Genomic DNA, 24,848 nt, shown 5'->3' with positions numbered 1-24,848 from the left:
AAAGGTTGTCAAATTGACACTCATACCACATCTTATATCTATGTGTAGGGTTCTGTTGATAAGGCTTTCAAACATCAACTTAAACTACCGGTTAACCGGTTAATCGGTCGAACGATTATCCGAGTAACCGGTTAGGCAAAAGTGTACGATTTGACAACACTAATTTTTTCTTATGATATTGACAAAAAGGAAATCTTAAACTTTGATTAACGTTGTTATAATTTTATGTAATGGTATTTCTACTATTTTGTAAAAACATGAACCCGTTGTTTTCCTTTCCCTAAGTAATGTTGATTCCAATTCGTCGTAAGGTAAGGATACCGTTTTTTACCATAACATCTATGTGCGTTAAAAGCTATAAAATCATGATTAAGATCGTAAAGTACACCGAGTACAAGCGAACCGTTGTTTTTCGTGACACACCATGCTCTAGCAACTACAATTAAATCACCCCATGGGTTTAAAGCATCTCCATACCTTCCTAATCCGGAATGTTCAATCGAACTAAATGATACTACGACATCAAATAATCCAAGAGTGTTATCCAGGTACTGGCGTCTGTATTCCGACGGAACGATTGTTGTAATGTTCTCATGTTCAGAATGAATTTTGCCATATTCAAGTGTAACAATGTTGTATGCACCCGCCTCTAGTAAACAAGCCTCAACCCAAGGTCTTTCTGAACCAATTACTAGAATACGCCCGTTTTTAACACCTGGTGCATGACGTAGTCCATCTCTTAATGCATTTGTTTCAGATATTCCATACGCACCGAATAGTTTTCCTTGCCTTGCTTGTAATAAATACTGATTAATCAATGATTTTGTCCAGACAGGTGTTCTCGCATCATTTCCGAGATATGGCTGATTGAAATAGGATGTGTGAAGTCTTATCTTACCTCCCATTGTAAAATCGTCTATAAAAATAGATGGTATATGTCTTGGAGCTTGATGAAATCCATGAGTAGAATCGACATATGCATTGCTGAATAATGCGTTGCAATTTATTTTTGCTGTTATTTTATCAAAAAAGATGCCTGGATGGCTACCACGTGATGTATTGCAGAGGTCACCACAAATATTTCGAACATTGTTGATTTCATCGATATAGGTTCGTTTTGAAAACTTTAAGTTTTCATTACTTCCCAACCATTTCTTTTTTGTAATGCTTATTAGGCAAAACAATATTATAAAAATTAAAAACGGTACAAACTTTTTATAATCCAAATTTTTAAACATGGTATGGTCTTGAATTGATGATACTCATCAGCTTAACCTCTGAAAGAATGAATAATAGAATAAATTAATTACTATAAACGACATTAATATTCTAATACGATCTGTATAATTTACCTGCACTACATTAAAGCTAAGTTACTTGTTTGACAAGAATTTGTCTTATACATGCTATCCTTACAAATAAGTATAAGTTACTACTGAACACACAAATATATTTACCAATAGGCAGTTTACGTGAAGAGTTGAGATCGCGCTATCATGTTTGATTCCGCCACATTCTGTGTGTAGAAAATGTATCGGACTGTCCCAAGTCAGAAGCCTGTTAGTCAGTGGTTGTCGTTTGTTGCTGTGTAACATATTTCTTTTTCGTTCTTTTTTGTACATTTATTGGGCTGTTAGTTTTCTCATTTGAATTGATTTACATTGCGGTATGGCTTGACTTATTGTTGAGGGCCGTACGTTGACCTATAGCTGTTAATTTCTGTGTTATTTTGTTCACTTGTGGAGTGTTGTCTAATTTGTAACCATACCACATATTCTTTTTTGATATGGTTATTCAATTATTTTTGTTATTCATATTTGGTTAAATTAAATAATGTATAACAATTATCTTTATGACACCATTCATTTTCAAATGATATTATTTATATTATTTATTATCTAAATTGTAACAGTATTGGCTATACCCTTACCGAAAAAAAGCCCTGCGGCAAATATTTGCTGCAAGTTTGCAGCAAACATTGCCGCAACCATTTTACCATGCAAATGAAGTTTGCGGCAAGCTTGCTGCAAACATAATTATGCAAATTAGATTTGCCGCAAGCTTGCGGCAATTGTTTGCTGCAAGCTTGCGGCAATTGTTTGTTGCAAGCTTGCAGCAAATTTGCAGGAACTACACATATACTAATGTCATGTGTGAAGACACATTTAATTTATCTCTTCTTTTCACTCTCCAAGCTCCGTTACCGCTATTAACCTACCTCTCTGAGCTCTTACCACCTTGCCCACAAATCCAATTGCTTTATTTTTATATAGATATCTTAAATGTATGATTTTACTCGGACCTTCTACTGAATATAACCAAATATACGGAAAATGTGTCTATGGGACACTGATAATATTCCATCTAGCATATATAACATTATAAAGGTTCATTACTCAAGAACGGCCACCCTAATTCGCATTTCAACTGTTTTATGGTAATAAGCATTGTGTATACGGCGATTTATAAAATTTGTTTGAGGCGAAAAAAAAATAATTAGAGAACGGAAACTAATATTGTAAGGACGTACGATCAGATCAACTCGATGAACCCGATTGTCCAAATTTCCACGACCAAGCTCTACCGAATTCTTGATCGGGCCTGTTTACGACTTCTACACGACTGCCATCCGACTGTACACGACCTTCACTCGACAATTCACGACCTCATTAGGACTCCATCCCGACAACACAATGAATACTTATTCGATAATTCACGATCTTTATTCGACTAGCTAGACCAAATAAACTTTTTCACGATCTCAGTCTGATCTTGACCAGATCGACTTGATCGTATATGGGTCGTAGAGATAATCGGGAATTTGTCGGGTATGCACAATTTTAGTATAAAAACGTCCGAAACTTTTATTCCCCGCCGCTTCGAAGTGGATATTACGTGTTACCCTTGTCCGTCCGTACGTATGATCGGCAGTGTGAACCTAGTTTAAGTCAAACTAGGTAGTAATATAGTATTTGAGCGATGTTTTAGGAAATTAAATTGCAGAACAAACAGCCAAAGTGGTGAAGCCTCGGTCACACATTAACGGATAGCTCGAACGGATGCCTAACGGATATTTGTTTTCAATCCGTTCATGTCCGTTAGACGTCCATTCTTAACCGTTAGACGTCCGTCCATATCCGTTGCTTGTCCGTTTAGCGTACGTTTTGTCCGTCGACGTCCGTTCTGTCCGGTGGACAATTTTGGACATGTTCAAAACTTTGAACGGACGTCCAACGGATGAAATGTCCGTTGAACGTCCGGTAGGCGTCCGTTTTGTACGGTACTCGTCCGTTTCGTTTCCGTTTTGTATCCGTTACGTGTCCGTTATACATCCGTTGGAATCCTGGAATATAAATTCACCAACGGACTTCTACCGGACGTTTAACGGATAAAACGAATGATGAGCGGATCTGAAACGGATAAATGCCAATCGAAAATTTCGCATCAAAAATGCCAAGTATTGGTATGTCAGTTTTCTTAAGGTTCATGTATTCTTATTATTCATAATCGATCTTAGAGTAAGGGCACGTCTTCACAATCAAGCAGCTCTTATTTATGCCAGACACTACCCTTTGGCGGCATTGAACAAACCAATTCCAATTACACAGAAACATTTTGAATATTTATGCGATTTACATGTATTATTATTGTCGCCTTTAATTTTTCCGTCTATCTTGTTCATCAGTTTATCCGGTACGCTTCTGTTGGGTGTCCGTTTTATGCGGTACTCGTCCTTTGGATGTACGTTCGACATCCGTTCTGTCCGGTACGTTTCCGTTTCTCGTACGTTGCGTATCTGGTGCGCGTCCGTTATGCATTCGTTACACGTCCATTTTATTCGGTCAGTACATCAACGGACAACTTTTATTTTCATCCGTTAGGCGTCCGTTTGTGCTATCCGGTAAGGTGTGACTGAGGCTTAATAAATGTACAATTAATAGATAGTCATACATCTCTATGCTAGGAATACATACTTAGTATTAAAAACCTACTTCCATTTATCTATATAAAAACAATTACCAAAAATGAAAACTTGGTATCTTTAAATATGTTTATGATTTTTTGACAATCGTTCATTATCCATTTCTTCGTCTGTTGAAACCTTTCAGATGTTCCATCTACACCGTGTTGTTTTCATAATGGACACACCATCTGTGTATTGAAATAAACCACGCCTACTAACCTTATATGGAATAGTAATGGTCTCCACGCGGTTGCTTTTAACAATTTTAGCCAATCATGTTCCTAGAAATGTATAGGAGCTAAGATAAATATGCATATACCTGTACTGTTGTTTCGCCTACAATCTCTGTAATTGTATTCTTTTAGTCATGAATAGGTATTAGATTTGTGTCATATTTTTCTTATGTTACTCCGTATGTATATATAACATGAATATTATATCTAAATAGGTTACTAAAGGTGTATTTAGGGGCGATTTCTCATTGAAAGACAAGAGTGTTTTGTTTTGGTTTCTTCAGGGAAGGAGGAATCACTAAATACCAGTACTAGTATGTCTTTGGGTTATTATTCGGAACAATAAACGCGTCCGCATATTTTTTTGTGTACATATAGATATAGGAAGATGTAGTGTGAGTGCCAATGAGACAACTCTACATCTAAATAACAATTAATAAAAGTAAACCATTATGGGTCAATGTACGGCTTTCAACACGGAGCCTTGGCTCACACCGAACAGCAAGCTATAAAGGGCCCCAAAATTACTATTGTAATAAAATTGAGAAAGGAAATGGTGAATATGTCAAAGCGACAACCACCCGACCATAGAGCAAACAACAGCCGAAGGCAACCAATGGGTCTTCAATGTAGCGAGAATTCCCGCACCCGTAGGTGTCCTTCAGCTGGCCCCTAAAATATGCATAATAGTACAGTGATAATGGACGTCATACTAAACTCCGAATTATACACAAGAAACTAAAATTTAAAATCATACAAGACTAACAAAGGCCAGAGGCTCCTGACTTGGGACAGGCGCAAAATTGCGGCGGGGTTAAACATGTTTATGAGATCTCAACCCTCCCCCTATACCATTCAAACGGTCTAATTTATATAAAAACGGGTAACGAGAAACACGTATAAATTACATAAACAAACGACAACTACAGTACATCAGATTCCTGCATATTTAAGGTAGATAGGGTGTCTTCCCCCAGCTTGGATTTTGAAATACCAGAAAACATCGGTCTAGATTTTTGTTAGAATGTGCAAATTTTGAGAGTAGTAGGTAATTCATGTGTAAAAATTTTCATTTCAGTATAGAAAATGACAATTTTTTATCATATTTATGGTTGTTAACATACTATATAGTAAAATATCTTTTCTATCGATCATCCCGCTGGGAAGTCGTCAAGAACACAGTATTATTTTATTTAGGGGGTTCACTCGATAGACGCAAATTTTTATTAGTCTTAACTTCAAGGTTAATCGAGCAAATTTATTTAATAATTGATTTTTATTTTTTCTTTACTTTACACCGAGCTCATGAAGGTCATTATATCTGATTTTATTGCTGTGTCCACAATTGTTATTCTACGTATTTCACCTGTATCGGTGTGGACAATTCCATGTTTATATCACATGACATTTCCGCTGGAAATTCTTCTATTGAGACCGTACGAAAAGATGTAAATTTGGATTAATGCATATATGTATTGTGAAATATATTGTTCTCTGTGTATATATTTTTGATGAATTGATGATCACATTTTCTACAACATAGTTAGATGTCAGGTTTGTACACATTTAGTCTCTACTCTAGTCTATATATTTAAACCTGAAGCCAGTGGGTCAGTGAAGGGATACATGTGCTGCATAAATCACATTTCAGGACATTTCAACCAACAAAAAACTATTGAATATTTTATCAGCTGACATATCTATTTTTATTTCATCTAATGTCAGTCATACTATTAAACTGACAAAATCAGCGGAAACCGTGTATTCGTGAATTCTATCACCTGCTATGGACGATTCTCTATACGATTAATATTGTATTTTAGGGGTTGTTTACATTTTGAGTCGTATGATAAATGTATGTTGGACGATTCAATATAACATTGTGTTTTAGGGGTTGTTTACATTTTGAGTTGTATGATAAACTTATGTTTGTGTGTGTTTCTAAATGAAAACAGCTCAATTTTATGATACTTTATTGATCACTGGTATTAAAGAGATAATAGTAACTGCAATTACGATTATCCCAATATGGCGACGGTAGATATAGGTAAAATCTTTACACTCGTTTTTCTTAAATGTAGCATGTTTTTGTCAATAGTTACTCAGCTGCAAGGTTTATCTATACCATTACATCATATTTGAATCGTAACGGTGCACTGGAATTGTCTAAGAGCTGTGAAAATACCCGTTGAAAAATTCGGGATGATAATCGTAACTCTATGGTATTTTTCTTCTTTGATAATCGTAATTTTCTTTATATGATAATAGTAACTGAAACATAATAAATGTGTCTTTCAGCATTTCAATGGTATTTTGTGTGTTAAAAATGTAAATGCCCAGTTAAACGATGACATTAACGTATATAAAAATAAATTAAGAAACTTACAGGTTAATATCTAGGATAAATTTACCTATATATCTCTAATTGATGAGAAAAAGGATGGATTAGCTATATCCCATATTCCAAAAGTGCAATCCTTTCAATTCATTGCTCAAAATGAAAGTCACGTATACCGCATTTTCATATGTCAAAAAAGATATATGCCTGTTTCATTGATTTCAGGAAGGCATTTGATACTATTAATAGAGATGCCCTCTTTTACAAATTGTCTTATTACAACATAGATGGTCCCTTTTTTTAGTATAATGAAAGATATGTATAAAGAGGTTTTGTACTTGGTAAAGATCTCGGAAGGTATCACTGATTTTTTTTAATTCCTCAGTTGGGGTAAAACAAGGGTGTATTTTAAGCCCTACATTATTTTCTTTATATATTAATGATTTACCATCTATTTTTGACTCAATATGTGAACCACCCAAGTTAAATGATAATGATATATCATATCTGTTATACGCTGATGATTTAGTTCTTATCAATAAATTCAGCCGTCCATATTTTTCCTTTGGAATCACTTTTTTCTATTTTATACTGATATATGATTTTAAAAATTAAATTCAAATGTTTTGATCAAATTCCCATGTATTTTAGGACGTTTCTTTAAACAGTGTGGATGGTAAAGGATCTAGAATAGTTACCAGTTTATTGTTACTTTTGTTTATTGTTACTTTTATTTTTTGTTTTTATTAGCCTTACCTATAGTCTTACGAAGCATTTGACAGACGAAAAAAAAACACAAATATGTATATTGATAAATTACATCAAAGGGCCAAACATGTAGATTATCACAGTCGGAACTGGTTTAATTACAAAGATTTTTATAGATTTAAAACAAATATTTTGTGCTTCAGAAAAATGCATGAAAATAAGGAAAGGCTAATTTATGTTTTCATTTAATAGAAAAGTACTAATTATATGGCAAGTATGCAAATACAAAAATGTTCCTTGTTTAGTACCTTCAGTATTTTTCTCTACAATATCTTCCATGCATATGTATGCAGCATACTTTTCATATACCGAGTATTTATGAATTTTTAATAAGTTTGTTTCTAATTTTGCGGAATATGCGTTATTTTATTCTCATCTTTGCAGTCATTCTTTGAATAAGTATTTCTTGTAAGAAAATTTAAAGCTACATCAATTTTATTTTTTGATTTTCGGGCTTTTGGCCAAACTATAAAAGAACACAAATCCATGTTTGTCAATGAACTCCACGTTACTTAATCTCATAATACACAAAGAATCCCATTTAGGGCCAAACGTTCTCTAGTCTTATATATAGCATTAAATGTTTTAAGGATGTCATATTATCATAATTCAAAATTGAATTTGTGTTGTTTATAGTTTATATCTGAGATACTGAAATTTCAGTGACAGTCATGAAGTAGCTAATATGAATAAGAAGATGTGGTATGTTTGCCAATGAGACAACTTTCCACAAGAGACCAACATGACTCAGAAATTAACAAATATAGGTCACCGTGCGGTCTTCAACAATGAACAAAGCCCATACCGCATAGTCAGCTATAAAAGAAATGACACTGTAAAACACTTTTCAAAGTTATCTCTTGTTCATCATAACTTTTTAAGTTGTGATATCATCCATGAAAAATGATCGAAGTGACATGAAAACTGTAGCCACTAATTTCTCGTCAAACGGTTTTTGACGAATACTAAATGTCTTTCCTACTTCGTTATGGCATAATAGGGTATGTTCTAGAATTAAATCAGCAGTGGCTTCCCGGGGGCAGAAATAGCACATATAACCACCTATAATAAAATAATTTTAACAATATTAACTATATTTACTATTTACTTCAGGATAAATTATTTTTTGTTTACTGTCTTAATCAGAAATCTGATGTAAGGTGACACATGCGTGTCGCCTGACAATTATTGTCATGTATCATAATTTCCATCGCTCATTCACATATTTTGTGGCATACCTAGTTCAATAAATTTCTGTATATTAACAAAGTTCGTGTTTTCCCATTTCCAAATTTCTTGAAGCTTGTTCACCCTTCCAATTTTATAATATACTAGTATGTAGCTGTTTTCATAAGAACAATTAATTATATATGCATAAAAAGAAATGTCATAAGATGTTGGGACGTTTCGTAAATATTTCATCGCCATAATTTCATAATATGCTATCAGATATACGTTTTTAGTGTCAATATCAATAAAACAGTTTCCAGTTACGATTATCTTTTTTATTTTTAAATACCATAATTACGATTATCTTTTTTCCGAGTTACGATTATCATCCCGAATTTTTCAACGGTTATTTTCAAAGCGCTTAGACAATTCCAGTGTACCGTTACGATTCAAATATGATGAAATGGTATAGATAAACCTTGCAGCTGAGTAACTATTGACAAAAACATGCTACATTTAAGAAAAACGAGTGTAAAGATTTTACCTATATCTACCGTCGCCATATTGGGATAATCGTAATTGCAGTTACTATTATCTCTTTAATACCAGTGTTGATGGTCATTGATTTTAAAATTTATTATACAGAAACGTGACACGCAGTTTATTTACTCTTTGAGTCTGTCTAAATGACCTACATGTACATTACAGCCATGAAAATGGTATATCCCAATTTACTCATGGCATTCACGTGGGAATTCCGCAGATACCATACTGCCATATCGAATTTACCAATAACAAAACAAAACAAATATGTACAGTCACAGAAGTTTGAAATTCTAGCAATGACGGTGTAAAGATATGACAAACTCATTATCACAGTAGAATCAGTAGAATCAAGAAATAGGGAGGTACACCCGAAGGTACACCCCCACCCCATCCTTATTTTTATCTAGAAAAGGATGGGGTGGGGGGGGGGCTTAAGGTCGTTCTACGTTGACGAATTTCATTCATATTCACATTGATAAATTACATGCGAGTATAAGTCAATGAGGACCCAACATGCCCAATGTCAGACAAAGAAAACAAAACTACATATAGGACATATAGAGGGCAAAAATCAGTCTTCAACAATGGACAAAATAAAGACGTAAAGCTTACTGTTTTGCGAGTATTATAATTTGGACTTTGTTAGATATTTTTCAACAAATTTATAGTTGGTTTTTTTGTTGTTGTGAAAATATTGACCTAGAACTGTCTTTACATCTCTCTCAGACAATCGAAGTTTCAGTTGGTATAAACATAAAATTGAGAAAGGAAATGGTGAATATGTCAAAGCGACAACCACCCGACCATAGAGCAAACAACAGCCGAAGGCAACCAATGGGTCTTCAATGTAGCGAGAATTCCCGCACCCGTAGGTGTCCCTCAGCTGGCCCCTAAAATATGCATAATAGTACAGTGATAATGGACGTCATACTTAACTCCGAATTATACACAAGAAACTAAAAATTAAAATCATACAAGACTAACAAAGGCCAGAGGCTCCTGACTTGGGACAGGCGCAAAATTGCGGCGGGGTTAAACATGTTTATGAGATCTCAACCCTCCCCCTATACCTCTAGCCAATGTAGAAAAGTAAAAGAATAACAATACGCACATTAAAATTCAGTTCAAGAGAAGTCCGAGTCTGATGTCAAAAGATGTAACAAAAGAAAATAAATAAAATGACAATAATACATAAATAACAACAGACTACTAGCAGTTAACTGACATGCCAGCTCCAGACCTCAATTAAACTGATTGAAAGATTATGTCTTCATCATATGAATATCAGGTACAATCCCTCCCGTTTGGGGTTTAGTATCATACTATCATAAAATATATGAGAAGAACATAACCCGTGTCATGCCAACAACTGTTTTTTTAGAAATAAATGTGTTTAGTTCCGATGCAAAGACCCTATCAGTGAATCAATGTTAAAGCCAAAATATGCAATCTTTAATGACCTGACAACAGTATCGTAACTATATCCCCTTTTAATAAGTCTATTTAAAGGTTTTGTTAGTTTCTGAGGAGAATACTGACATTTTTGTGCTTTATAAAGAATATTTCCATAAAATTTTGGATGTGAAATACCTGAACGTATAAGATGTCTGCATGTTGAGTTATATTTACGAATTATTTCCTTATACCGGTGATAAAATTTAGTAAATGTTTTGACCAGTTTGTGATATCGAAAACCCTGGTGTAATAATTTTTCAGTAATACATAAATTTCTCTCGCTAAAATCTAATACATTGTTACATACACGAGCGAATCGTACAAGTTGAGATATATAAACACCATAAGATGGTGACAAGGGAACGTCACCATCTAAAAATGGATAATTAACAATGTATAAATCTTTTCGGTCCCAATTTTCAGTTTTGTTCATTTGTTTTGGACATTTCCATATAATGCAGCATGTCAGGCCAAATATCTCGGCGTTTGGATCTTTGCATATGGCCATAAACCTGACGTCAATTCGAGAAGCTAAAAATTGGACGTCGATTAGAGGGGCCAAAAAATTGATGTCAAATGACCCTGAACAAAAATGTATAGATGTACCGATTCAATTCAATAGTCTGTTCTCAGATGCCTGAGATACACTTCAATATTTATTATTCATTGAAAATACAATGAATATATGTGGAATCATCTTTTAGAAAAGTTGTTCTTATGGTAATGACCCCCCCCCCCCCAAAAAAAAAAAAAAAACACACACACCCTTTATTTTAAAGCATCAAAATATTCCTCATTTTTTAGGGGGGATACTTTTCATGTCGGGACAGTTTTCCTCATATTTGAAGGCTGTATGGTTGCCTGTAATTGCAATGTCATCTGAACCTCTGTTGATACATGTAGTTGTCTCATCAGGCTCATTGGCAATCATATTAGATATTAGGCCAAAACAATATATGTCTGTCTACGGTTACCCGACCCACCCTATTTTGAGTGCCGACCCTTAGTTATTTTATCTGTCATAAAGCGAAAAATAAACTGAACTCGTGTCAAAAGTAAAGATAGTGTTGCTTATTTCAATAAGTCCCCTGACTTAAAACAGACATATATTTTTTGTTGGCCTTACTCTTTGTAATTTTTATAAGTATCCACCCTTAAGAAAAGTTGTTTGGAATGAAACGAATCCCCTCCAGATCCTCCTTAATTAGTTAAAAAGGCTTTATTTACTTCTTACCTTCTTTAGAACTTAGTTTGTTGTTGTTTTTTTTTGGGGGGGGGGGGGGGTGGTGGGGGAGAAGTTGAACCTGTTGTTAATAAGTTGTAAATCAGGCCATTACTTTTTCTCAATTTAATTGTTGCGTATTTTACATGTCTGGACTGTATTCTTTTTCTTTTTTGAAGGCTGTATAGATGCCTATATTTACTTTGTTATTTGAACCTCTGTGGATAGTCGTTTCATTGGCAATCATACCACATATATACATATATACATAAATGGGGTTTGCCACATCTCTTGAGTAGCAACTCTCAAATACTTTTTTATTTAACAAATAATGCCTGTATGACTATTTCAATAGTTTGTTTTACAATGTTATGTAAAATACTGTATGTTGTATCAATCATATATGTTATGTGTATATGCCCCCCTGGGGACCTAATTTGGAAAATAAAATTTATCTTAAATTATCTTATCTTATACTTTGTTCTATATGGATTGCAGACCTGAAGAAGATGTTTATGCTGCAAACTTCAAACTGCCTACTACAACTTTTTTTACCATGGAACAATTGATCAGAATTGAACTATACATGTATACATTAATAATTGATTTCATCCCAGTCCTCCTGTACTTGACCACTATAGCTATTAATCAACAGAACAAATGCAAATACTTATAGTTTTGATGCCATGAAAGTTTTTTTTTTTTTATAAATCTCTAATCTTTATATCAATATACATGATATATTAACTGTATCCCAATATGAACATGTTGGGCTCTTCTACAGCAGAATATATATACAGTATAACGTTTTCTCATTTGTATAGGCCTGTTTACAGGATGTAGAATGGAATACTGTTGTCAGTCTGTCTGTCCGTCCGTTGTCAATTATGTCAGACATTAACTTTAAAAGGCTTTGATAAAATTGCATAAAACTTTGGTGAATTGTTTATATCTATCGACGTGAGCTCCCTTTCTTTTTTTTCACTAATTTTAGAATTTATGTTTCCAAGTCCTAAAAAAGGGGGGATATTCCAGTTTTCAAACATTAACTCAAAAATGCTTTCAGCAGTTCTCATGAAACATTGGTGAATTGTTGATATCTAGTAAAGTAAGCTGCTGCCTTTAGGTAGAATCTTACAAATTTTACATTTCCAAGTTATGGTTGTTTAATATATTAAAAAGGGGGAATTTTCAAGTTTCTGATAATGTTATCAACAATTCTTATTAAAATTTGGTGCATTGTTTATATCTATTGATGTAAACTCCCTGTTTGATTTTCATAAATTTCTAATATGACATTGAGAAGTAACTTTATTCTTAGTACATGTGACAAGCTTATCAAGCACTCATGGCCCAGATGGTTATTGAAAGTAGAATGCCTATGGATGACTTTTAATTTCTTGCATCCATTTTATTTGAATTTTAAGGAATAGTTGTTATTTATGTAAACAAATCCCACATTGATGTATAACATGTAAAGTAATCAGACATCAACCCAAGCCAACCTGGATGTAATTGAAAGACATCTAGAGGTCAATAAACAGTTTTAAACAAAAGACAAAATAATGAAAAATATCGCAAAGTTTTCAGAAGAATTATTATGAAATGAATTAGCAATATTTAGAATATATCGTTTAAAATTTAGGTTCCACCTATCATTTTAAAACTGGTATTTCGTTGCGGCTAGTCTACCAGAGGGATATTTCATCGATATGGAATCTTATTTCAATTTATCATGAAGTCAGATTTGAACATGGACTTGGGAAATAAAGGTGGAGTAAAGCCCGAATGTCAGTTTTAGTCTTATGTATGTTTGTCAATTTTACTCTTATATACATGTATGTTTACATATATTATTGATTCAGTGGTGATGGTAAATAGAAACTTGCAAGTCTAAGATAAAATTTCATAGTTTTGAATGTTTCTTCATCAGTTAACTAAAATTAGGTGGAGATATGTTCTTATTTCCAACAGAGGGGCACTCAACCTATATCAATTTGTGCATGAAGTGATTGATAGTTGATAGATACTGAATGCTTTTACCACAAATTTGTGAAAGTTTTAACCGGTATTTATACTTTAAACATGTTAAATACAATAATAAAATTTATGTCTTTCACTTCAGGACTTCTGATCCAACCATGTATACGTAGTATGGCATGTTATTGAGATATGGTTTTGGTCGATGGATGGATATGAAGGACCTGTATATACGTAGTACAAAGTATATCACTGGATTGAGCTCTTTGTCCAAGTGTATTATGAAAGTGCTTTGCTTTGAGCTCAGTTCATTGTTATGCAAATCATTCATTGGGAAATAAAGATTTGACAGACAACTCTCATGTACAAGGAATTATCAAATTTGTATCCATTTTATGTATAATGTAAGTAATAGGGAGATAATAGCATTTTATTTAGATTTGAATCAAACATTTTTGTCCATTAGCCAAATTTATTTAAAAAACACAAATTTACCAAACAACGCTACTCTAGCTACTAGCAATATGATGCCTGTCTGATTGTTATGTTACACTTTATTTTATACATCTATACTGCCTACATGACACCTTAGTCCTGAGTGTAAATGGTCATCCAGTATGTTTAAAAAATTAAAAAAATTATAAGGCCTATTTGGCCTAATGGAATTCTAAAACTATATTTCATTGTACATGTTCAACATTTATCATTCATTTGTTTATTTCTCAATTTTTGTGAATTAACAGCAATTATCAATTACTAAAATACACTTTCATACCACAACAAAACTGCCTTACTGTATTGGTATTACCTATATTTGTATCCATATCACAAAATGAATTGAAAAGAGAATATTTTTTGCAATACTTTTTTCATATTGAATACTATAACTTTTTAGATCTTTAGACATATTAAGTAGATGTTCATATCCACTTGAAATTTTATGAGATGACTTCTGTAGCAGTTATATCTTTTTATGAGTCTTTGAATATAAAAAAGTAGATGTGGTATGATTGCCAATGAGACAACTATCCACAACAGACCAAAATGACACAGACATTAACAACTGCATGCTCACAAAGGTTCTTTTGATGATATCATTTTCATACTGGCCAATTTTTTTTTTTGATTTGACCTGCTTTGGAGGAAATACTTTCATATAATTAATATAAAATAAAACAGAAGTTTACTCTTTAGCTCATCTAGCCCCAAGCATCATGTCAGGCATTGGCATTACTAATGTTTTCTAAACTGCGTATATTAATTCCTAAAACAAGAAAATGTCTTTTAATCTGAGAAACAATTTCGACATTAAAACGAAATCTTTTACTTATGATCATGATGATCCTCCTCAAAGTAATATAAATAGAACCATACAAATAGTAAGCAAATACATGTTCTCGGATACCATCTCCCATATAAAAAAAAATCACATCATGAAAAAATGAACCCGTTATGGTTCCTCTCCTAGCTTCAAAATGTATCCAAAATCAAAGATGTGGAACATATTCTATCATAATCAATTGGCAATTAATGCAATTAGGGTCTCTTCCATGCCGGTTTTGAACATAAAAAAACTAAATATTAAATAGACAACTCTACTAATGCTCAGGTTGGTTGTCATATTGTGCAACACAGTTAATAATATGGGAAAAACATAGAACTTCTTATGTCATACAAAACACTGTAAAACATCCAAACATACTATCCACACTGATCTGTGTCCACACTTGTATTTTACAAAAAAAAACACTTTTGTTTGTTTCCTTTTTTTCAAACTTTGCCACATAAGGGGAGTCAACTCAAATGTTAGGGCAGATAATTCAAATAAAGGGACTTTTACTATAAAAAGTCTTAGGAATTTCTCTATTTTAATATGTAGCAAAAAAACGGGTCCTGTGACCTCATTTTTTTTTTCTTAACTGAAAGCATACAATTAAACCTACCTTCTCATATTTTATCTCAAAATTATATGGTGCAGTTTTCCTTTTATGGCAGAAAATTGAGTTTTCCATCGTTATTTATACAAAATTTGTCAATTTTGAACAACCTGTAGCATGAAAATAAGCCCCGTGACCCATTCTTTTTATTATTATTTTTTTAAAAGCATGATATAAATTACATTTTGGGAAATTATTAAAAAATTCTATGGATTATAATTTAGACACCCCATCTACCTTAATGGTAAAATAGTCAACCCTGTTTGTCATATTTTCATATTATTACTCGCAAGAATGAAATTTTTTCAAGAATGAGTCCCCAGTACACGGATGTTCCATCCGCACTTTCATTTTCTATGTTCACTGGACCATGAAAATAGGGGGGAAATCTATAATTTGGCATTAAAATTAGAAAGATCATAATCATAGGGAACATGTGTATAAGTTTCAAGTTGATTTGACTTCAACTTCACCAAAAACTACCTCGACCAAAAAACTTTAACCAAAACTGTAACCTGAAGCGGGATGAACGGATCGACGAACGGACGAATAAACGAACAGACGAACGAACAGACGGACGCACACACATACCAGAAAACATAATGCCCATATATAGGACATAAAAATTAAGGAATGTGCTCATATACATAATATTCGTATCAAATGAATATAAGACGCAATTACTACATAAGAAAGCCATCTACAAAAACCAATAACAACAACAACAATCGAAAATCGGAAGCAAATTAAACATTGTGTTGAGTTGCATGTAATACCAGTATAACGTTTTAGATTTTAAATGAATTGGAATCGAGCATCAATGAAAAGACAGTAATTGTCGAAATGCGTATCTTGTACAATAAAATTGGAACGTAAATGTTATTAAGAAAAGGTATCTAGAGCCTTAATATGTTTATTCTTGACGTACTTCAAGTATGCATTGAGTCTTGCAATAAATTCCTACAAGTATATTGTATTGTCGAGTTATTTTCTAAGAATCACTTTACATTGCCAATTTGAATTATCCTCGGAGCTCGGTGTTTTTGTGATATTACTTTTTGGCAACATAGAACATACAAAACTAACTATATTCATGTACCATTGTTTATAATCGATTGTAATTTGTAGTGGTTTTCCAATATCTATAAGAAAATACAAAACAGACGGTTTCAACTTCCCAACTGTGCACTTTCTATTTCTAGGTAGAATCATTCCAGAAGCGCATTCATACAGAATATATACACGGGTGTCATTCGGTTTAACGAGAGAAATTATCGTGAAAAAATATCTAACGGTGGTCAAGTATTGCAAGACGATCGTGAAAGCTCTGGTACCGGATCGTGAAAGACATTTCATGTAAATTCTAGTTCAGAAGTTGTGAAAAATTCGCTTGATTTTTAAAAACGCGGAACAAATCCGAACAAAAAAAATTCTATTAAAATGGTTCAACTTCCTCGACATAATGGTGCAATAAGATAAAGAAAACATGCAGTACTTTATGAAAAAACACAAAAGGCACAATGCATGTCTATGGAATAAATGTAAAAAAAACCCACGCTATTTGTACCTATAATGGTCATATTTTAATATATAATGATATATTTGAAATTTAATCTTTGGTGTATCTGATAGTACAGTAAAATAAAAGTATACTCTTTTCTTAAAAGCGTTAATTTGTTGATGAAAACCTTGAATTTTGTTGAATTTTCATCAAACTTGATCGTGAAAGATCAGGCAACGCACTATTTTGATCGTGAAAGATAATGCGTGACCGGACTTAATATTAGTAATCAGAAATCAATATTTCGTTTACAATTTGATATACTTACAACTGCTTGAAGCCTGTAACTATTTTTTATAAATAGCTATTATCTTTTTTAATTTAACGCTTTACCTTGAAAGTTCAAAAAAAAAAAAGAAAACCAACTCAAAACCTGTCAAAAAACTGGATTTTTTCACATACTGATCATAATGTTAAACAATTTTGACAGACAGTTTTATTTTGTTGTGAATTTGTCTGTGTAATTAATTAAATTAGATTATTTACTGACCTTTCATATGTCTTCTCGATTAAAATTCCTTCACGATCCGTTACCAGAGCTTTCACGATCGTCTCAACGTTGTGCACGATGTTCCTACAACACGACGTTACACTAAAAATGCGGCGTCAAAGAGGGTTTTTGACTTTGATTAATTTTTGCAAGTTTTATTCGTTTTTTTTATATGTTGTTGGTTGATTCTGGTTCTGTTCTTTTTGTGATATCATTTTATCATTAATTACTTCAAGTTGTGGAAATCGATTTAATAATGTTTACCTTTTAAGCTATTTCACCTAACAATGCAGTGCTTACTGTCGCAAGTAATGTAGGAAGGAAAAATTGGACGGAAGTACATGTATACGGTTTCCATAAATAATGTGAAAAACTTTTATCATACGATGTTTAACTTTCAAGGTGCATATAATCTGTTATTGTAAAATTTCTATATTTTAATTCAACCCCAATACAAATATATCTGACACTCTGCAAGTAAATCGAAACATTTTTAACCTTGATTAATTTGTCGAAATACACCCCTTCAATTCCTTGAATCTTGGCTTGAGAATTATTTTCCAAGTCTTCTAAAGTTGCTTGCTTAAATTGTTTAACTTCTGATATACATTTTAAAATAAAGTAATCTACTCTTGAATTGTCCGTAAAAACGGCTAATATAATCCCTGGTTTTATTAATTCAATGAAACGGTTTTCGTCGCTGTTTTGGATTTGTCTTTCAATTACCTCAATTTCATGCACAAGTTAATATTGACGAAAAGTTCCGGCTTCGCTAGTACATGTAGTACAGGAATAACTTTCAGTTATAACATGAATAGCAGGACAAATTGCAAGGTAAAACATTCCGTGGACTTGTATTAAGTCTTTAAATATAATTGGTGAATGCACCTTACTGAAGAGACTACTTTAAAAGATCTATTTCGAAGTCCTTCCGCAACATAAATTAAAATTCGCATTTTACATTAAGAGGATTGTCTTGGTGTTTCCAATTTGTCTTTGCAAAAGTTGAACGAAGTTCATGTAATGCGATGTAATTTCCTTTTTCACGATTCTTTTAAATAAATCGATAAAAGCTATAAACGATCAATAAAAATTGCAAAATTTAACCTGTGTCGAATTTATGTCCCGGTCGGAGTCTATACATGTAGCAACATGCACTATTCTTTTTTTTCGGCAGCCATCAACATCTTTTTCCAAATTTCACCAAACGATTTGTTTTAATTATCATGAACATTTAATTGAAACTTTAGGACGTGTAACGTCGGATATTATCGTTTTTCGGATTTTTCGACGTTTTTCGACGTTTGGACAAAATGGCTACCGTTTTGTAATGTGTTGAAAATTATTCCTTAAAGACCCAAATATGTAGTTAATAAGAAAAGAATTTTGGCATTTTGTACTCTTCGTGTATCTAACTTTTGATTTGATCAATTATAAATAACTTATTAAAATATCAGTTAAAAAATACGCGTTAATTGCTTTGAAAAATGAAATATCAACTTGGACAAAATGGCTACCGCTTGAAAAACGACTGTGTAGAGAAGATTTTATAAAATCTGCAATATTTGAACTCACGAACAATGAGGTAAATATTTGTACTTTTGGTAGATGTTGTTATTGTCTTACTCTTTTTATTCGTTTTCCGCTATATCTACTTATAAAATTCACTTTCAGTCGTTAAGTTACCGAAAAACGTCGTTGGACATTTTTCTTATTCAAGCTTAATATGCGGCCACCGAGTCAAATGAAATTTGGCAAAATAACGACTTTGAAGCCACAAAGAACCGACACATACCGTTGTTCCTGCCAAGTTTCCGGAAGATCAGAGAATAAGAAATAAAAAAAATTATGATCACTATACATAAGAGTCAAAACAGTTTTTCATAAATGTAACGTTGGACATCCGTTTTTTCACATAGCTTTGTTATTTTGGTCCTCAAATATACTAGACATTACTTAGTATATGATCAAGAGCTATAAAAACATAATTTAAAACATATATTGAATTTGTTTTATAGTGGTTCGTGTTTGCTAACATTTTTATTTTGTTTTGCGGAGGAAATTTCGAAGATTGTGTTACAAATCCTAGGGGTTGTAGGAACAGCAATACTTGACCACCGTTAGATATTCTTTCACGATCATTTCTCTCGTTAAACCGAATGACACTCGTGATATATCTTCTAATGTATACGATATTCCCGGGCTTGTTTTTTTCTATCACGAAATCCTTGATATAAAAAATGTAAGGTTGTTTCTCACAAAAATGTTATCAAACCAAGAGTTCCAAGTGGTAAAGTTGAAAGCATCCCTTCGTAAACTTTTCGGACGCCATCATGATTTGATTGACCGTTATGAAATATCCGTTGCACTGATAATAGCGGATATGTTCTGCAACTGGTAACTACAATTCCACCCCTTTCTCATGATTGTAACCTTCCAAATTAGACTTTTTGTACTAACATGATCACTACGACGGGTTTGGAGTCGGATCTACTTTCCCTTCCGGATCACCTATTTCATTTTTCGAGAAAAAAAAATACTATGAGAATTGTCAAAATAAACAGTGTCACTAAAGTTGATAGAACTGCAAAACAAGCACTGCCAAGTACTCTTTTCACATTTAAATGCTTATATATTTCAAAATAATTAACGTCAAGTTCTATAACTAGAACATATTTCCAAGACAACTCATTGTGGGTTCTGCCTAGTGGGATAATTGGACGAATGAACTGGAAATTTTGACTGTCCCTTACGAAAGTGAATATACAATTCTTGAACCAGAACAACTGCTAACTCACTAAAAAATTAAATTTTTGAATATGTCATGAATGTGCAAAAAAGTAATAAGCACCTGTTCCTTTGTGAAGTATGTTAGTTCGACTGTTCCTCTGGTTATTTTACGCCCCCTTTTTTACTATGAAAAAAATATGTCATATGGTATCCCAAAAGCAATACATTTATAGCGTATGCTACCATATTCATATTGAAAAGAATGGTTGATTATTTCTCGAGAAAATTTTTAAGACTTTCTTTCAATCCGACAAGAAACTTTGTCAATCTAATATTTCTTTGTAGATGAGCCGGGAATGTACCGTTTTTAAACACATGTTTGTGAAGCCTAGATTTTTAATACAATCAAGGTTAGTCCTCCTATTTGCTCTTCAATGTAGTGGTCATTGAAGCTTTGAAAGAATAATAATATGCAGTTCACCTTTTGCAAACTTGAATTTTTTTGGTCATAATATTAGATTTGTATGCCTATACTAGTTGTGCTAAAAAATATCTAAGGAAAAACCTCTTTTTATATTCTGTTTAGTTAAACTCTAAGCAACAAGAATAAAATTGAATCAGGAAATAACAAAAAAGGACTTACTGCAAGTAGATTGAGAGTTATCTCAAATAAATCTTGTGTATTTATCACATCTAAATTGTTTAAAGCGAATCTGCTGATCCTGCTGAAGCACATGAGATAACGCCTGGTTTTTCATAGGATTGTTTATAAATTATTGTTTGTCTTTTGGTTGCTTCTTGTGTTTTTGCAATTGCATTGTCGGTTCCTTTTCGACTTATGCGTTTGTATTTACATTCTGTATCTTATTCCTCTCTGGTTCGTTTCTGATAAATTGTTTTTTTTTTTATATTTGTTTGTCTTTGAAATTTGTAAACGACGTACATTGTTTAAATCGTTAAATAACTTACCTTAAATTTGTAACCTTTAATCATGACAATATAAGTATCTGCACATATTAACTGTTCAATTTCAACTACTTTTTCAAGCATAACCTATATTTTGAGCAAATCACACTTTTCGGCTTAAAGATACTATACGATATTATTTATTAAACTGTTCATGCATGCACTGTTAATTTAAAGTATCAAACAGAAGGTCATATTTCTACATAATTGTACATATACATAGTTGAGGATTTTTTTTTATCAACCAATCTGTTATGAATGCCCCATAATAGTCGGAAAGCCGATAAGAACATAAATGGATACTAAAAAACTACACACACTCTTTGTTAATTCTTTTTGTCTGTGTGGTTTATTTTGTCGATATTACAGTTGCTTCTTTGAAGCTTTAAGTCTACAACCCGCTAAAAGTATGGAAAAACAGTTAGCCTTTTTTCAATTTTTTTTCAGAGTAATAGTGGATTGAACCATGCACAACAGATGTAGTCTAAATTTTGACAACTTGACACATTTGGACTACAAATCTCAGACATAATTCACATTCTGTTTCATTATTGTGCTGTTCAACAGAACCCTTATGTTAAGAATTCGACTTTTTTTCTTATTCAAATGGGCGTTTCAGCAATAACAGATTAATGTCATCCTGTCATTTAATATTGTCATTTAAGTAGCATATTTAACATAACCATAAAAGCGCAGTTTGGCCAGCAATTAAACCAGGTTTCGACCCACCATTTTTCTAAAAATGTCCTCTACTAAGTCATAAAATGGCAGTTGTTATCTTATAGTTCGTTTCTGTGTGTGTTGCATTGTCATTTGGTTTTTTTTTTGTGTTTTTTTGCACTTCAGTGTTTCTATTGTGTCTTTGTTTCATGCTACAGTATTAGATACACTGATTCTAACAGATGTCATTTATGATTCATTTTTACTTTTTGTACAGGGGGTAAGAAACATACAGAGTATTTTTTTCTATTTTAATCCAATATTTAAAATACTACTGTTGCCTATTATAATTCCAGTATTTTATCTTTCCCTTTTCTCTTTCTTTGATATTGCCATGAGTTGTCAATATACATTTCGATTTTCCCGTTGAAACTGAAAAATCAAAATTTCTAATTTCAGTTTAAAAAATTGATTAGAATTGTGTACATGTGTTTTGGTAGAAAAATTGCTATTGCATATTGTATAAATCATTAAACCCCATTTAAGGAATTATCATTTATTTATATCTGTTTAATGTAGTTAATATCAATATTACAGTTAACGTTAAATGCATCATTATGTGAACGTAAATCTGTAGAAACTAGTGTGCCCGATGCTTTTTTTTTTGTTACATAATTCTTTATTTTTATAATGATAAAGTTTATACCACTATACTGACAGCTGTACTACTATTTTGACATTTTTATCTTTTAAATCTGTTTTGTTTTGTTTACACATCGTTATTAGTATAATGGAATTCTATGCGACTTCCATATAAGTGTGAGTTTATGCTAGCTATTTAATCAGGTTTTAATCGAAAATTTCTACAAAAGAAAGTGTCTGTACGAAGGAATATGAGAGTTCATGTCCATTCGTTTGATGTGTTTCAGCTTTTGATTTTGCCATTTGATTGCGGACTTTCCGTTTTGAATTTTCATATGAGTTCAGTATTTTTGTTTTCCTTGTTTAGTTTATTAATTCGTGCAAACATTTATTAGCAGATTGATTCGAATTGGCTGTGATTTTACAGTTTGGTTCATTATATAATTAACAAATGTAGACATGGTATCTAAAGATGTTAACTATTTAAATATGTAATTGAACATTACCTGTTCGTATGTCTTCGTTTTATTCGAAATAAAGTAGCATTATTATTAATGTGTTGCCATATAAAGTCATTTTTTATTAAGACTTCAATTATTTCATTTAAACCAATATGAACACGTATTAGACATAAAAATGGATTGTATATATGAATAATAGCACTATTGGTATCCAATTACTAAACATGTCGGCTAATGTAAAAAGAAAGATGCACCAGGGCCGTAACTACATTGAGGCAAATGAGGCAAATGCCTTATGTTGAAAATTTCAAAAAAAAAAATGAAACAAAAGGTTGTCTTCATATCAAATTGTTTTCATGGAAAGTGTCTTGCAAGAATCAAGTTTTTTTCACTTTGATGTTTTAGTTTTCAGAGTTGATGGTCAATTGTTGGCACGGTTAACAACATTTCCGTAAAAATGAGGATGTGATATCCCGTTTGAAATAAGTTTTCTACATGTACAACCAAACTTCAAAACCAAATCTTTCGAAAAATTTAGTAAAGGTTTTAAGTAATTTATGGTAACGATATCCCTGGTTTAATAAGTTACCAGTAATACATAGATTGCGTTCGTTAAAAACAAAAACGTCACAACAGACACGGGCATAGCGAAAAAGCTGTGAAATGATATAAACACCGTAAGATGGTGTCAAAGGAAAAATCACCATCCAAAAAAGGGACAATTAACAATAGGGAACGAAAAATCGTCCCTTTTGTCGTAAATTTTAGTTTGGAGTTTCCCGTGTAAAACCGAAATATCTAAATCCAGGAAAGGACAGTTATTACCCGTCCGTATACATTTGATTTATTTAAAGTTAGTTCCTTGGGGTAAATTTCAGCAGTATATTGAGAAAATTCTTGATTATTAAACGAAAAAATATCATCAAGATAACGGTGTTTTTGAATTTATCAATTAAATGCAATTTCCACAGGTCTTTACTGAGTTTAGTCATACACTGTGATTCGTAGCAGTATAAAAACAAGTCTGCTATTAAAGGGGCACAATTAGTGCCCATGGAGATGCCTACAACCTGTCGATAAACTTTGTTGCCGAAACGTACATAAATATGACTTTTACATTGAAGGGTTAAACTTTCATTAAGTCGTGTTCAGACCCTTTAACAGAATATAAATTGAGTAAACGTGCACGGGACCTAATCGCAGACAAGGTCAATGCATAGAAAAAATACAAATGATCACTGGTCAAAGTTTCGACTTAAGCAGTACTAGTACTTAAAGAGTATAACCGCACTGTCACTATATTTAAATCTAGACATAAAACAAATCACCAAAGTCTAAGCACAATACAAGACAAGAACAAACAGACAGACAGATCCGGTTTTAATGATTATGAGAAATACGATTTTTACAGTTTATCCTACATATCGGTCTATTAATGTTGTCCCTAAAACCTAAAAGTCTTAAATTACAATGAATCTACGTTTTTGCTTTGAGACCAGAATATTGTCGAAAAAAATAGCTAAAAATTAATTGCGTTTTAACGTAAGAAAGAGTCCGGGAAACGCTCAGAATGCACGATTTTGCGTTATTTTTCTCAGAGCTTCTGGGGTCCGCTGAAGGTCCCCAGACCCCTCGCCTATTTTTTTCGCCTCGCTACGCTCGGCGAATACATTTTGCCTCACTATTAAAAGAGGCTAGTTACGGCCCTGTGCATGTTCTGCTGAA

The 24,848-nt window shown here is 32.7% G+C and overlaps 1 long non-coding RNA gene across 1 annotated transcript; it reads right to left on the bottom strand.

Annotated features, from left to right (window-relative positions):
- Positions 1 to 201: 201 nt before the first annotated feature.
- Positions 202 to 21,530, bottom strand: LOC139491964 (uncharacterized). Its single transcript, XR_011656680.1, has 2 exons — positions 21,364 to 21,530; positions 202 to 1,277 (listed from the first exon to the last, which is right to left on the bottom strand). It is a non-coding gene; the product is annotated as an uncharacterized lncRNA (long non-coding RNA).
- Positions 21,531 to 24,848: the final 3,318 nt, after the last annotated feature.

This window comes from Mytilus edulis, chromosome 1 (assembly GCF_963676685.1).
Source record: "Mytilus edulis chromosome 1, xbMytEdul2.2, whole genome shotgun sequence".
NCBI lineage: Eukaryota > Metazoa > Mollusca > Bivalvia > Mytilida > Mytilidae > Mytilus > Mytilus edulis.
This window is presented reverse-complemented; position numbering and strand designations above follow the sequence as displayed.